The sequence below is a fragment of the Lactuca serriola genome, chromosome 5 (genome assembly GCF_051521515.1).
Source record: "Lactuca serriola cultivar US96UC23 chromosome 5, Lser_US96UC23_V15, whole genome shotgun sequence".
Taxonomy (NCBI): domain Eukaryota; kingdom Viridiplantae; phylum Streptophyta; class Magnoliopsida; order Asterales; family Asteraceae; genus Lactuca; species Lactuca serriola.
Window position 1 is genome coordinate 22,439,187 of NC_136412.1, and position 9,090 is coordinate 22,448,276.

Consider the following 9,090-nt stretch of genomic DNA (forward strand, 5'->3'; position numbering starts at 1 on the left):
TGTCATCTACATATACTATGATGTCCCTACCAATACGCTTTGCGAAGAGAGTTGACAAGCCGTTGATAGGTTGTCCCTGCTTTCTTTAGGCCGAACAACATTTTTTGGTAGAAAAATGCACTATGGTCCGTGTAAAAGGCGGTTTTATCCTTGTCCTCCTTACTCATCAATATTTGGTGGTGCCCCTTGTATGCTTCTAGAAAACATTTCAGTGTGAACTTTTGTAAGGACTCCACCTTTTTGGTTGATTTCGGGAAGGGGATAGCAGTCTTTGGGGCAAGCCTTGTTTAGATCGGAATAGTAAATGTACATACACTCTGTGCCATCATACTTGTTGACCATGACTGGGTTTTCGATCCATGTTCGGAAAATTGCTTCATAGAGTATGTGACAACTGTCACCTTTCGGCCAAGTTAAAGTCAAAAGAAAGTCAATAAAAGTCAAATTGGTCAACTCAACTAGTGCTAACATGTAGGGATTTCTTTATGTTCATGAATGTATGACTCAAAATGTTAATGCAAAGTAACACTTGAAAGTTTCAAATGTTCAAAAAAAATTCTAAACCCTAATCAATTTGAGGGAAATAACAACTCTAAAAGACACTATTACGTACCCTTTGGGGATGCAAAACACTCAAAAGAGGATGTAACTAAGCCTACGACCTTCGATCTACGAAGGAAAACATTTATAAGGGCCTATGACAAAGTCTATTTCAATCTCTCCAAGTATGTGAAATCTCTCCCAAGTCTCTCTCAAAAACCTCTCTTAATTCTTCATAATCAACCGTGGGCTTCTCAACCCTTAACTTAGCCAAAAACCATTCCAAACGAGAAGTTACTTAAGGAACTCTCTTTCGGACCGGAACTCTCTATTGGTCTGGAACTCTCTGTCGGACCGGAACTCTTTTTCAGACGGGAACTCTCTCTGTCGATCCGGAACACTCTATCAGTCCGGAACTCTCTATCGGACCGGAACTCTCTGTTGGTCCAGAACTCCCTATCGGTCCGAAACTCTCTGTCGGTCCGAAACTCTCTGTCAGACCGGAACTCTCTATCGGTCCGGAACTCTCTTTCAGACCGGAACTCTCTGTCGGTCCGAAACTCTCTTTCGGTAAGAGCCTTCATGATCCGAAGCCATCCGAGTCCGGAATATGATGAATCCGGAATCAGGAGACTCCATGCACCCCTGAATCTTTACATCGACTCCGAACCTAGCTATTCGACTCCAGATGTAGCAATTTGACTCCGGAATGGGAAAACCGACTCTAGACTCACCTCTATAGTCAGCCAAAATCAAGCCATGCCACAATAAGCGAGAGCTCACCCTCTTAAGTCATGACCAGAGAAAAACATCACACCACATCGTATCTTTAGTACAAAAGTTTATCCAAAGGACGGTTGACTTACCCAAAAAGTTATGACACACCCTATTTCCCATTACCAATCTATGAAAACCTATTTGCATTATTACTCCATTTACGTAGGTAAATCCATATCTATGTACCAACACTCCATCAGATTATCTTTCTCGAATATAATCATTTGGATTTCCAACCTCCACTATAAAACCCAAGTGCAACCCCCAACATACATTTTCCTTCTTCTCTCATCTCTCTAGAAGTCGACCAAGCCCCAGGAAGAAATTGCATGCACATTTACCTTGGTAAGTCTTTCATCAATCATCTTGAATATTAGTCACTCAATGAGTTCTCAACCAAGATTCTTACTCAAAAATCATCATGTTGTCCATAGATTCCTTGAACTCCTAAGATTTCCCCAAGTATTCTGGACTTGGAACTTCACCTTCTTCATCGTCCACAGCAACGAAATCACACAAGGTGAGTTCATACCCCTATCTTTTCATATTTTTCTTATGTTTTAAGTGGGGGGGGGGGGGGGGGTACAAGTTAAAACACCAAGAACACAACTAAATGTTGGGTTTTAGCCATATGGACATTCCTATGTGCACATGCAAACCCTAATGCTTGGATCTAGGTTTCTCTAATTAAACATGCGTTGAATCCAAGACTTCTAATGAATAATAAAACATAATAACATAAGAAATCAGAATTAGAAGTTTACCTTGAATCACTTGCTTGATCTTCTTGTCCTTGGAGCTTTAGGGTCACAATTGTCACTCCTCTAATGACTTACAAACACCAACTAGCAAGAGGATGATTTGAGAGAGAGGAAAGGGAAGAGAAAATCGTCCAGGGTTTCTTTTCTATGCAAGAGTGCCGATTTCTCTTGACCCCTAGAGTCTATTTATACTAGTAAGGCTCCTAGGGTTTCACCCTTAAACCCTAATTGAATAACTTAGGCCCTAAGCAATCCAATACCCTAATTGATAAGCCTTTGGATGATTTCAAGGCCTATCCAAAGTCCTTAAAACCGTCCACCATTATCCATAAGGGATTTATAGCCCAAAGTACAACTATCACATAATTGACAGTTTATACCCCTTTATTCAATTAATCTCTTTAAGTCACCAAATTAATTCTTAATTAATTTATGACTTATATTAATCAAATAATAATATTATTATTCCTTATATTATTCTCATAATATATTAATAATATTTCTTCTCTCATAATAAATCATCCTGTGAAGTTGCTATGGTGAAGGCAACCCAAAAGGACTATGCACAACCGGGTCAATTACTTGCCTAATATAGTTGCAGCCTTAGACACTATTCCAACAGTCTCCCACTTGGATAAGTCTAGTAACTATATACACAAGTATAATCCGATTAGCAATCGTTGCTAGCAAAGACGCTATCAAACTCTAATCTAATCAATCTTGTCATTTAGATAAGGGATCGTACAGTCCTCTGTTTAGATATCATGCTGACAATTCTATGGAACTAATTTGTCTTGCATTTGGTTTCTCGATCTTCGATTCATTTGACATAGAACTTAATCGAACACATCAATTCAGTTCTGACCGGGCCCGGCACATAAGTCAAATCAAATCATCGAGCGGCCGAGATATCGCTTTTACCCTCTTAGGATAAAAGTAACAGATAAACTTCGACTTATATGCATTTACTTATTCATTAATCAACTATACATGACAATGCGTTTTATAACATCAAGATACTGATGCAGTTTCGCATTATCAATGTACAACCAATTAACAAATAACAAACCATATATATAGGTTTTAAGACTATATGATATTATCGTCTTGTGATCACCCTTTTATCACATTCCATAAGGTGATTCCAGCAAGCGCGGATTTGTTCCAATACTCAAAACTAGTTCATAAGCACTCATGAACGTTGCAGCAAACTTTTGCTATGTCTAATACCATTTAGACAATCTACACACCAATTCATGACAATCTTCATTCATACTTACTTCCAACATATGAACGATTGTGGACAATTTGAATAATTCGATTATTCTTAATAAGCACAATTATTCTGGAAGTCAAAACATGCAAAGTGAAACAATAGTTAAACAATTAACACAAGACAGTAACATTACTCATAAATAATACTCTTTTATTTAATCATCAAATGTTAATTACATTTATCTATTACACGTTTCTACTACTATCTAATCTATACTAATATCATCCTTCAGCCTAATACTCCTAGCATGCTGCAAGTGCTTAATCCTACTCAATCCCTTTGTAAGCGGATCTGCTGGGTTATCTTCTGATGATATCCTCTTCACTACGAGTTGTCCTTCTTCTACACGATGTCTAATAAAGTGATATTTTCTGTCGATATGTCGAGATCTACCATGATCCCTCGGTTCCTTGGTCAAGGCCACCGCTCCTTCATTATCACAGAAAATCTCCAAGGGCTCCTTTATGGTAGGTACAACTCCAAGATCACCGATGAAGTTCTTCAACCATATAGCCTCCTTTGACGCTTCGCTCGCTGCAATATACTCTGATTCACACGTTAAATCAGCTACGGTTTCGTGCTTGTAACTTTTCCAAGTTACTGCTCCTCCATTCAGGGTAAAGACCCAGCCCGACTGCGAACGGTAGTTGTCCCTGTTGGTCTGAAAGCTGGCGTCACTATACCCTCGCACCTTCAAGTCATCACTCCCTCCGAGGACTAAGAACCATTCCTTCGTCCTCCGAAGGTACTTAAGGATATTATTGACCGCAATCCAATGGGCTCTGCCAGGGTTCCCGTGATATCTACTAACTATGCTCAAAGAAAAGGCTACATCAGGGCGAGTACAAGTCATAGCATACATGATTGAGCCAACTTCGAAAGCGTATGGAACTCGGCTCATTTCTGCTATTTCAGCTTCGGTACTCGGACATTGAGTCTTACTCAACTTGGCATTACTTTGTATCGGAAATTCTCCCTTCTTTGAGTTTTCCATACTAAAACGTTTTAGTACTTTATCTAAGTAAGTGTTCTGACTAAGTCTTATTAGTCTCGTACTTGGTTCTCTCACTATCCTTATTCCCAAAATATAAGAAGCCTTTCCGAGGTCCTTCATAGCGAAGCACTTCCCGAGCCAGGACTTAACCTCCTGCAGAGTTGGAACGTCGTTTCCTATGAGTAGTATATCATCGACATACAAAACGAGGAAGCTTACTATACTCCCACTGGATTTGACATATACACATTATTCATCTTCGCTTCGTACAAATCCAAACTCTTTGACTTTCTCATCGAAGCAAAGATTCCATCTGCAAGACACTTTCTTAAGTCCATAAATGGACTTCTCAAGCTTACACACTCTACTTCGATGCTTCGGATCGACAAAACCCTCTGGATGAGCCATGTAAACATCCTCAGCCAACTTCCCATTAAGGAAAGCAGTTTTGACATCCATTTGCCATATCTCATAATCATCAAATGCGGCAATAGCTAGCATCACTCTAATAGACTTAATCTTCGCAACTGGTGAGAAGGTCTCATCATAGTCAACTCTGGGAGTTTGAGTAAATCCCTTCGCAACCAATCACACCTTATATATGTGTACGTTTCCATCCACATCGGTATTCTTCTTGAAAATCCACTTACACCCAACGGTCTTACGTCCGGGCACATTGTCAACCAAATTCCGAACTTGGTTGTCATACACGGACTGGATCTCGCTGTCCACTCCCTCTTTCCATTTTGCAGACTCCGGGCCTGCCATGGCTTCCTTATAGCTACTAGGTTCGTCTAGATTTATTAGTGTTCCGTCACTAATATACGGCTCCCCTTCGGTAGTAATATGAAAACCATAAAACTGGGCTTGAACTCTAGCTTTTTCGGAACATCTAAGCGGTAAGGACTCGTCAATCGGTTCAACCGGAGTTGCCTCCTCGGGTTAAGTGCCAGCGGTATAGGTTCCTTCATCTATCGACCCTTGAATCTCTTCAAGCTCGATTTTCCTCCCACCGTCTCCTTGGATTATGAGTTCTCGCTCTCGGAAAACTCCTCTCCTCGCAACAAAGACAACATTGTCCTTCGGTCTATAGAAGAGATATCCAAAGGATTTATGCGGGTAGCCGATGAAAATACATCGCTCACTACGAGGTTCGAGCTTGTCGTGAGTATCTCGTCTTATGAAAGCCTCGCAACCCCAAATATGTGCTAACGAGGGAGCTTTCCCTGTCCACATCTCGTGAGGTGTTCTGGCAACCTTCTTAGTAGGGACTCGGTTAAGGATATGGGCGGAAGTCTCTAAGGCATACCCCCAAAATGAGATAGGTAGTGAAGCATGACTCATCATAGAGCGAACCTTGTCTAACAAGGTTCGATTACGCCTTTCTGCCACACCATTCAACTGCGGTGTCCTAGGTGGCGTCAATTGTGAAACTATTCCACACTCCTTGAGATAGTCGTTGAATTCAAGACTTAGGTACTCTCCTCCTCGATCGGATCGAAGCATCTTGATTTTCCTGCCAAATTGATTCTCCAATTCATTCTTGAACTCTTTGAACTGTTCAAACATTTCTGACTTTTGCTTGATTAAGTAGATATACCCATATCTACTATAGTCATCGGTAAAAGTCACATAGAAGCGGTTCCCATCCTTTGTGGTTGATCTAAACGGTCCACATACATCGGTATGTATGAGGTCCAATAGACCCTCACCCCTCTCACATGTACTAGTGAAGGGTGACTTAGTCATCTTTCCAAGCAAACAAGACTCGCATGTGTTATCTTCCCTAAGGTCGAATGACTCCAACACTCCATCCTTTTGGTGTTCGGCTATGCGCTTCTTGTTGACATGTCCAAGACGACAATGCCACAAGGATGCTCTATCCATACCATTGGAAGAATCCATGCATAAAAAATCATTTTCTAAGTTATCTACAATCATAACAGTTTCATAAATTCCATTACACGGTGTTGCTTCAAAATATAAGACACCATTTAGATAAGCAAGAATAGAACCATTCTCATTATTAAAAGAAAATCTAAAACCTTGTCTAAACAAACCATGAAATGAAATGATGTTTCTTGCCATTTCTGGTGAATAGAAACAATTGTTCAAATCTAAACATAAACCATTCCTAAGCACTAAAGAATACACTCCAATCTTGGCCACAGGCGACGATCTTCTATTTCCCAAGATTAGATTTACTCTTACATGCTCCACATCCCTATTTCTTCTTAGTCCCTGCAATTCAGAACAACTATGGTAACCACAACCGGAATCAAGGACCCAAGAAATAGCATGAGATGAATCGCTAGATTTAATTGTGTATATACCTGCGAAAGACGGCTTGATCTTTCCTTCCCTTATGGCTTGTAGGTAGTCTGGGCAGCTTCTCTTCCAATGCCCTATTTTGTGGCAGTGGTGGCACTCTGCCTCCTTTGGGTTAGGGTTAGGCTTGGCGGGATCAACTTTGGTCCCACTAGAACAGGAACCATCTCGGGACTTTCCCTTGCGGTGGCTCTTAGACGGAGCCTTCCTCTTTTTGCCTCTTCCTTGCCTAATGGCCAAAACAGGAGCAACGGGTGGATTGGGAGTGGGTGCAACAGACTTGTCCTTGAGGTTGCTTTCGGCAACCCTAAGGAGACCTTGGAGATTACTTAGGGTGACCTCTTCTTTGCTCATATGGTAGGTCATCCTAAATTGATTGTAACACGGAGGCAAACAGTGAAGCACCATGTCGATCGCCAAGTCTTCCCCAAAGTCAACATTCAACTTGCGAAGACGATCGACATACCTTTACATCTTTTGCAGGTGCACGGTTAGAGATTCTCCATGACCCATTTTGGCGGAAATCATGTTAGTGAAAATCTCGTAACGCTCCTGCCTCACGTTTTGGTGGTATCTCTCCAACAAGTCTTGGTGCATTTCATACGGATACATGTCCTCATAGGACTTTTGGAATTCGGCGTTCATTGTAGCTATCATGATGCAATGAACCTTCGTTGCATCACGTTCATGAGTCTCAAAAGCCGTCATTTCAGCCGGAGTAGCGATTTCTGGGTTGATTTTCTCGAGCTTCTCATCGAGGACATACTCCTTGTCCTCGTAGCGAGCAATTGTACAAATGTATCTTATCCATTCGCTAAAGTTCGTCCCATCGAGAGTCACCTTTTGGCAAAGGCTCATCAATGTGAATGAACTAGCAGCAGCGTTGTTCGCGTTCGACATCTACAAATAGAAAGGACAAAGATAGATTAGAATTCGAATCCCTAATTATCACCCAATAAGAAAACTAGGGCTAGGATCCAATAACAATATTTACATATTAGAAAAGGGATGTCGTAATCTAACATGCAAAAAATTTGAAGGTAAGTGAATGACGATTCACTAATTCTCCACCATGAAAACATAACTTTAAGTTCTTAAATGTATTGAGAATTCGTAGTTTTGGATGAGATTCATTGAAACTTTTCAATGCATGTTTAAATCTCGATATGCCCCTCTCGTTTGTGACTGGGATACCGAGGATCACAAAGTGGGTGTGAATTACCATGCAAATTCACATGGTGCCTTCATTGTAACGATCACCTATTCGATGTGCCGGTAAACCACACACGCTCCATCGAACTATGATAAATAATGAATCACCCTTTGCCACCTTTGCTTAGAACCGATTAGTATGCCGGTAAACCACACACGCTCCACTAACTTCTTAGCAAGGGTGCAAAGTGTAATTTCATGGGATTGCATCAATTCACTTTTCCTAAAGTAACTAGGATTGGGAATTTTTGGAAAAAACATGTAGTTACTTTGTATTTCATATTATACTTTTAATGAAGAGATGAGGTTGTCCTATCCTACCCGTTCGGCTAACGACCCTCCACCGATCAAGCAAGCGGTGGGTGTGAGTGTACACCCATTAAGCGCCATTTTATAGGCAGAAACCATATACCCACCTTATAGACCGGCTTCGTGAATGAGGCCTACTAACGGTAAGACTAGCATTTAAATTATATATATATATATATATATATATATATATATATATATATATATATATATATATATATATATATATTAATCTTGTAATATTATATTAGTATAGGGTTGAATTTTAAACTTGTAAAATTCTAGGGTTTGAAATTTAAATCGTCTAAATTAAACTTTTAATCACAAAACATAAATTTCAAAACTTGAGGGCAAGTTTTAACTTTTCAAAACATAGGGGATCAAATAACAAATAATCTAAATTAACATTTAATCACATAATTATCCATATTTGATTTATTTAATAATTTCATGCAAAACAATTTACCAATTTAATTAAAATAATTAATCAATTATCACATAAGGAAATAAATATTTTATTAATTGATAAATATCTTTAATTACATCAAGAATATACTCATATATATCATAAAATTGGATTTATATTGATCTAATATGATAAAGGCAAGTATCTCAAAGATAAACAACAAGAAATCCCGATATTTGCTCTTCCTGACGCTTGGACTCGCCGATTCGAGCCTACTCGCCGAGTCCACTATGGGACTCGTCGAGTCCATCAGACAGAAACATAAAATTCGAATTTAGCAAGCATCAAACAACCAACCAATGCATCAATTCAATAGAAACCAATCTAGGCTCTGATACCACTATTGGGTTTTAGCCATATGAACATTCATATGTGCACATGCAAACCCTAATGCTTAGATCTAGGTTTCTCTAATTAAACATGCATT